Source organism: Diadema setosum, chromosome 19 (genome assembly GCF_964275005.1).
Source record: "Diadema setosum chromosome 19, eeDiaSeto1, whole genome shotgun sequence".
In the NCBI taxonomy this organism is placed as follows: domain Eukaryota; kingdom Metazoa; phylum Echinodermata; class Echinoidea; order Diadematoida; family Diadematidae; genus Diadema; species Diadema setosum.
In genome coordinates, this window is record NC_092703.1 from 34,299,725 (window position 1) to 34,307,462 (window position 7,738).

The 7,738-nt window shown below is 39.9% G+C and overlaps 1 long non-coding RNA gene across 2 annotated transcripts in view; it reads left to right on the forward strand.

Annotated features, from left to right (window-relative positions):
* The window catches only part of LOC140243052 (uncharacterized), a 46,786-nt gene extending 39,634 nt beyond the window's left edge, over window positions 1-7,152 (forward strand). For both annotated transcript variants that reach the window (XR_011902162.1, XR_011902163.1), the window contains 2 exons: window positions 5,192-5,341; window positions 6,477-7,152. This is a non-coding gene — a long non-coding RNA (uncharacterized lncRNA). The remainder of the gene's footprint in view (window positions 1-5,191; window positions 5,342-6,476) is intronic.
* The last annotated feature ends 586 nt before the right edge of the window (window positions 7,153-7,738 follow it).

A 7,738-nucleotide genomic window follows, 5' to 3' on the forward strand; every position in this document is an offset into this window, starting at 1 on the left:
TAAAAACTGAAAATGAGAATGGAATGTGGACCAAACGATTCCTGAATCATCTTTCACATATAAGCTTACGTTCCTCATATTTTCTCGTCAAGACGTACATGGCCGAGAGGATAAAGGCGACGTCATAAGAGACGTGAGGTTGCATACGTACGGGTTCGAACCCCATAAGAGCACGAAACAATTAAAATGCTTACATCTTTTGCTTTTTTTCTTTTATGGAGTATTCACCTTCGTCCATGTAGAAATCACGTTTTCATGTAAACGTACACACACACACAGGTACACACACACACACACACATACAATATCCCTTTGTTTTGTGTTGGAGACCACATTGCTTTGACTGTCAACTTGGACTTGAAATTACAAATGTTAAAGTGAAGATGACTCTTAAAAGACCGCATGGCCATGTTTGATTTTCTTTTACAATATAAAGACCTATTGGTAAATACTCATTCACATATCCTTTCCAATCAACTTACTTGGACACGCCGACACCACACGAAATTTTCAATTGGTTGCATGACAGAAACAATTCCATCTGAATTATGTAGGACTGTATAAAGAATTGGACTTCACGAATATTTCTCAATATTACTTCAAGTCGCTACTTAACATTATTTTCGTTGTCGATCACTGAAAATGAGAATGGAATCTGGTCGAAACGATTCCCGATTTATCTTTGCAACTGTATATTGATCGAATCTACGCGGCCACTCGTGGGAAGTTGAATAGCGCTATCAGTCACTTGACGTATATCGCCAAAAAACTGAATATCAATGTAAATTTGTGTTGTGTATAGCATCCATAGATAGATTTAAGTTTCGCAGAAGATCTTCGGATCTTCCGTGAGGCAGAATCGCTTAGCACGCTGCGTGTTTATAATGCCCGACCGGAAGGAGAGAAGTTAATCGAGTCCCGCAGGACTTTTTCCTTTTATTTCTTTTTTCTTTTTTTTTTCTGCAGTTCAGCTTCACTCTGATGTCATGAACACAGCTACTCTATTTCCCTTGTTTTGTATTGGATTTTAGAGGTTGGGTTTGCTTCTTTAATTTTGTCACACGTTATGTTGTAAATTGCCCCTTGAAACAGTACCCCGCTTGCCACCATTCGTTTTCTCTTTCCTTTTCTCTTCATTTGTTCTTGTTATACTATAGTAGGATATTTAGGAACGTGTACGTTTACATAACTAACAGGAATGGGAACTGAATTAATTAACTCTAGTCCAGGACAGGTGCATGGCGTCTCGCTTTGTATCTCTTTGGAATTCCAGGTTGTCGGTTATTGTTTGACCAAATAACGGAGTTAAAGACAGGCAGGGAAGGAAGTGACTTGATATTGCTTCATAATGAGGAATTTCGGGCAACACCTTTCCAAGTGTAGTGATTATGACGGGGTTCTCTGTCGTTTATTTTCGTCATGGCTGTTTCACTAGTTTAGCCATAGGTGATATCATGTTGTTGGCATCTGGGAGAATAGAACAGATGAGTACCAAACTGGAATAGCCCTATAAGCAATGTGGTAAGCGTTCAATTTTTTGCATTATCTTTCTTCTTTAAAGTCAATCACTACTGATCGAAATACACAATATAATATGACCCGTTCTACTGGTAGTTTAGGAAAAGGGAGTTAATGCACGATGCAATGATAAATGTGCTACCATTGATTTTAGAGACGTCATTGTGGTGTGGTACTGGTGATGGTAAGGGAACCATAGATTGCTTTTAAAGTAATGAGACAATCATTGGACCTTTGCATCAAGACCGTATTCCCATCTAGAATATAATGCATGTTCGTGCGGCGTTTTTTTTTTTAATCCTGACGTGGACATTTTCTTTTTCTTGTTTTTAATTTAAGAATGTTATATCTAAATTTGTTTCTTTCCCCTAACATGTTTTTTGGTTGAATATAAAGTTGGACGTTCCGTGACCGAGCAGCGATTTAGTTACAGTTTCAATGCATCTTGTTTACCATCTTTTCTGACATTAAATTGATGGTTTTTATATTTGACATTGTCTGTCTATTTGCCTGTTTATGCTCATAAAACACTGCTATAACAACTAATACATTTGCTTCACTTGTCACACGCAATGATATGGATTGCAGTTGTGCATGCAGTTTTACTTCCGCCACCTTTCGTTTTTCTCTCCCCTTTTCCCTCACTTTGGTTTTGTTATACTGCAGATGGGAATGATTACAATAACATAACCCAACTTGAAGTAGGAATGAGAACTGAATAGATTAACTCTAGGCCAGGTATATATAGCGTCTCACTCATCTCTTTGAAATTTCAGGTTGTCATTGTTCGATCAACGGAGTTGAAGACAGGCTTTATGTTGCTATAGAGGTATCTCGCCCCACATGAATGGAATGCATACGCTGTTTAGTATTAGTAATGAATTTTTTCATGTCCATCCCTGCCAATAAAAGTGAAGTGTGTTTGACGGGGTTCTGTGTCATTCTGCCTATGAGAAAGCAAAGTTTTATTTTCGCCATGGCTGTTTCTCTATGCGTGGCCGTGGGTGATGGGTGTTGTTGGCATCTGGGCAGAAAAGAACCGAGTATCATGCTATAATACCCCCCCCCCCCCCCCGTTAGGTTCTAAGCGTTCAATACGGTGATATATCTCTCTTCTTTATTATGTCAATCACTGCTGATGGAATTACAGAATTATGTTATGACACGTTTCACTCAAAGCTTAAAAAACAAAGTTTATGCACGATACAAGTAATGGTGCATGAGTCCTATAGGCCATTGATTTTAGATGAGAAATTATGATATGCCTATAGTAGTGCTGTCATTGATTAGGAATTAATGACACGATTAAGCACTCCTTCCACTTCTAACTGTCCCCTTTGAATGTGTGTCGATCACGTGAGATCGTCATAAATTATCATTCACGTATAAGCTTACGTTCAAAGTGTACTCTTAGTTGGAGGAGACCTATAGTTACATGGTTAAAGGCGATGTCTCTTTCGCTGGAGCCGTACGTTTGGCCCGTTTTTCTTTTGCCCTTTTCTCTTTAATTGAGGCATCACTTTCGTCCAGGATAAATCACATTCTCATGTAAACAGACTCACTTGCTCAATATCCCTTGTTTTGTATCGGAGGCTTCATTGGTTTTACTGCTGGTAAATCTCACAGGCTTGTATATAGCTGTAAGAGCTCTCTGAAAGAATCATTATGATAGCAAGATTAGAGGGAGTCATAATGGTCAAAGGTCATGTTTTAAAAGGCCACTGTTAAAGCCAAGATGGTTATAAACACTTAATTGTCATGTTTTATTTGTACGTGTCGAGGATCACTTGGACCCCGTTTACAGTGCGAGGCTCGGCCGCGGCTCGGCCGCGCCGAGCCCACCTTCATTTCGGTGTAAATGCGCAAAAGGCCCAATGCGGGGCCAAAATTGGCCTCGCATTAGGCCACGCTCTGGAGATGGTCTCGGCCGCGGCCGAGCCGCGGTCGCGCCCGGCCTTTTTCTCAGTGTATTAAACGCAAACTGGGCTAAATGCGCGGCCAATTTTAGTCTGGTTTCCAAACCGTAGCCTGTACTATTTCGCTATTCAGGATATTAACCACTTCAACGTCGAAAACTAGTATAGTTTAAGGTTGTTTTGTCCTGCAAAGGATTTTCTCCTTCGGCAAAGGCCTTTGCCCGAACGGCGACTTTGTCGCCACGGAATTCAGTTGGCAAAGGATCTGAAAACCAGACAATACCAAATTGCGTTTGTTTACAAGTAGAGCGCCACTACGACAAAATATTGAAAGGTTTGAATCAAAAGCGCGGCCGAGCCCGGCAGTGTAAACGGACTAACTTGCGGGGTTCGGCCTCGCAATTGAGGTTGGCCGCGGACGCGGCAAATGTGATCTGAATAATGTAGGCCTAAAAAAGTTCAACTAAGTATCTCATTATAACTTCAAGGTGCTATATTACATTCTTTTCTTTGTCGATCACGGATGACCGACATCTGATGACCCCCAGCGTATCACCTAACTCGTCCTCAGTGTGACGAGTTTCATATCTCGTTTTGAATTGAATCCTTTCCTTCCCATGTTAAATATATTGATAGAAATGATATCCATAAAGATATGAATCTTTTGATAGTTTATGACACTGTCATGTTTTGTATTGAAACGCCACAATGATGCTTAACCCATTGAGGACGAGTACCGAGTGTACTCGGGCATTGGTCTATGTGGGAAATACGTGTTGTAGCAAAATCAGTCCGTCCTCAACGGGTTAAAGCAGAATAAACCGTAGATATACATATTGATATTACCATGAAATAAAAGAGAGGAAAATATCCTTGAATCCTTTGTTTAGTTTTGAGCCTCTAGTGAACTTGTGTGAATGACTTCTGAGTTGTGTTGTCACTGTGAAAGCAACATTGCCACAGGCACTTGGCTGCATTTATCCTTGACCCAGAAAAAAAAACAAAACATGTAGGATTAGTCAAGAGCTAAATTTGCAACAAAATTCCCTTCAATGAAACACAGCAAGTTTCAGACAGCAGAAACTGTGAGTCCTTCCAGATAGTGGAACTTAGGTGAGAAACTACAGAGAGTTGCCATGGAGATACATAGGGCCCAGACGGGGCATTTTGCGGTGAATGTTGCATGGCTTCCTTTATCTACAGACTGCAGTGTGTCACAATGTTACAGTGCAGTATCCTGAAGTTCTTGTGTTTGGGAGTATTATGACAAAGACTTTTGCTAAATGCGTCACATGAAGCCTTAAAAGTGTGTTTTTACTCCAGGTCAGTTCTTATACAGCAATGTCAGAGGGTTTTTTGCTGTTGCATGGATATTCAATTTTCTGTGGCTACAGTGTACCGGAGAAGAAGTGACATGCGATAGCTTTGTTTCTTCATCTCACTCTCTTGAATGTTTTCATGTCCTTCGTTAAGATGGCAGCTTCTTTGGATTTTCTGCAGTTTTAAATCACGGTGAGTGCTTAAATGCTTGAGGCTTAAGTGTATAATTTTGTTTTGTGTACATCCTGTATAGTAGCGCCATTGTAATTTTCCCTCATTCAATTGTACAACATTTGCCTTTGCAGTGAATCAGCCACATGTAAGAATAGATTTTACAATCTGGAATAGATTTTACAATCTGGAATAGATTTTACAATCTGGAACACTTACAAGTATGTACAAAATATGATCATCGATTTCTTTTTCTTTCATGACAGTTTTGAATCCTGTTCAGGGCTGTGTTAATTGACAAGATGTGATATTCATTGCGGTGAGGACATTGTATTGGACTTATGCTTGGCTGAGATCTGAATGGCAGTAGCAGTGTTTACCCACACAAAGGGTGGCATACATGGTCTTCAAAAAAAGTTAGTGACATCAAGCATTTTCGTAAAAGAAATTTTAATTCAAAGGAAATATTGAAGCATTCCTCATCATTCCTCATACATTGTATGTTCTAAGTATATTTTGGGAATAGCGCCCTATAACCAGGCTGTAGTGCAAAACCTGCTGCTGTAATGATGTGTAGATTGTATGAAATTGAATTTTTCTCATCACTTTGATGAAGTCTTTTGTTCTATGATATTCCCATATCAGTGCCTGGTATCCTTCTGGGATGAGGTCCCTGCTATGCATCTTAGTCCCATAAATGCAAAGTTATGTTGTAGATAAGGCAGTACTATCCTTTTTTATGTAGCAGTTCTCTAACTAATTAAAGGAAAGGTAGTGGGAATGCAATTGACTCTGGAAATTGCTCTCAGTAGTGTACTAAAGAGATACTAAAGAAGAAAGTGAACACATCATTTCCCCTGTTATTAGAAGGACAGGCTTCTATGAACTCTTAAGGTGTCACTAACCCTCAGAAGCATTCTGTCCAATAATCTGTGGGATTTAGTGCACATTACATTGTAGGTAAACAATGCATTGCAAAATTTCCTCAGATACAATCACCTCACCGAAAGTTCAGAGTTATCATCTAGATGCTGCGATATGCGTAAAGATATAATCATTCATAAGATATATATTGTTCTGATCAGGGCAGCACATGTCGATAAACATGTCACACTACAGTAAAGCCCATGTAGAGGACTGCACATATACATTTGGTACATCCCCCCCCCCTTCAGCTCACACACACTTCTTGTGCATTTCAGAGGCTCATGAAATTTTTGCCTGTTCAGTAGGATTAGACTGCAGAAGAAAATTTTCCTCTTTATTCTGTTTAAGCACTAGCATGTGATGGTACAATGTAGGATTGAATTTTTTAACAAACTTGCTGCTAGATTATGGCTACACATGGGGATCTATCAGTGAAGTTTGATGGAATTTATAGCACTGCAGGTTTGTATTTTAGTTTGATCTATCACTCACCCACTCCCAAGAAACTGAAATTCAAATCAAACGTGACATGTGGCTTTAGTTCTTGTTGGTTCCTGCCTGCTCTCTTCCCGTCCCAGTCTGTTTGGAATGCCTGATGCAATGTATTTATCACCCTACTCCCAGAGAAATTCAGCTCTTCCGGAATGTGAAATGACCAGAAATCCTTGTGACAGTTTGGAAGAGAGAGACATGAAGAAGAAGAAGGAAAAAAAAAAAAGAAAAAGAAGGAGAAGAAGAAGATAAAGAAGAAGAAAAAGAAGATTTAACTCGAACTGAACTGAAAAAGAAGTATGGAGGTTTTCTTTCTTTGACACCCTGATGTGATACTGTTGACTTTTGCCACTGAAGGAGGCAGCAAATTTTACACTATTTGGGACTGAAATAGGCATTTATAAGAATTACACACATTTTCACATGCTACACCATATCCCCCCCCCCACACACACACATACAAACACACAAACACACATACACACACATACGGTTTGTGTACACACACACACCTGGCAGAAGGGGGGGGGGGGAAGGAGCGGGAGAAGAAATATTGCAGGAACAATTTATTTTTCATCGCAAAAGCAGACAAAGGCAAGTGGGTATGATGTAGGGATGACTATAAGACTGTTGTCACCTTGTCAACTGCACACTGCACCAGTGAAGTCTGACTAAAAAGTGGATGGATGTACAAAAGTGAAAATTATTACTTTACCTCTAGTAACCTTCTCAGGGTTACCAGCCCAAATTGTTACTGATTGTTTATTTGTACACAAGCAAGTTACCATGGTGATGACATTATACCCCCCCCCCCCATGCAGAACCAAGATGCTGCTTGATGTAGCTTTTGCTTGTTTAAAAAAAAATGACTGTGTTGAAGGGTCTATCTGTCCATCCATACACCCGATTCTTGTTATCGCAGTGCTTTGGCCTTGATGACATTTTCCAGCCATAACTGCAGTAATGAATGTCCAATGTTAATTTGGAGTTATAGCAAGAATAGAATACAAATGAATAATAATTAGCAGGTATTACATAATGGGATTACAGATCAAAAGTCAAGATCTCCATACTTCTGCTATTAACATCATTTTCCAGCCATAACCAAGAACGCGAGATTGTACAGTAGCGTAATGTCAAAAGTCTTAGAAGTTTGGCTCACATTATCATCTCACGGTCATAACTTCCGCAGGGATACGTCCAGTGGGAATGTAGTTTGATGGATGCACAATATATTAGTGATAGCCATCCAAAAGGGTCAAAGGTCAAATTGCAGCAGGTGGAAATTTGAATTCTCGGTATCGCCCATGCGCAGAAAATTCTGGGCACGCTGAAAAGCCCTGTCTCAGATGCACTGTGGGATTCCTCGGTGCCATTGTCGCTTGACCGTGTTG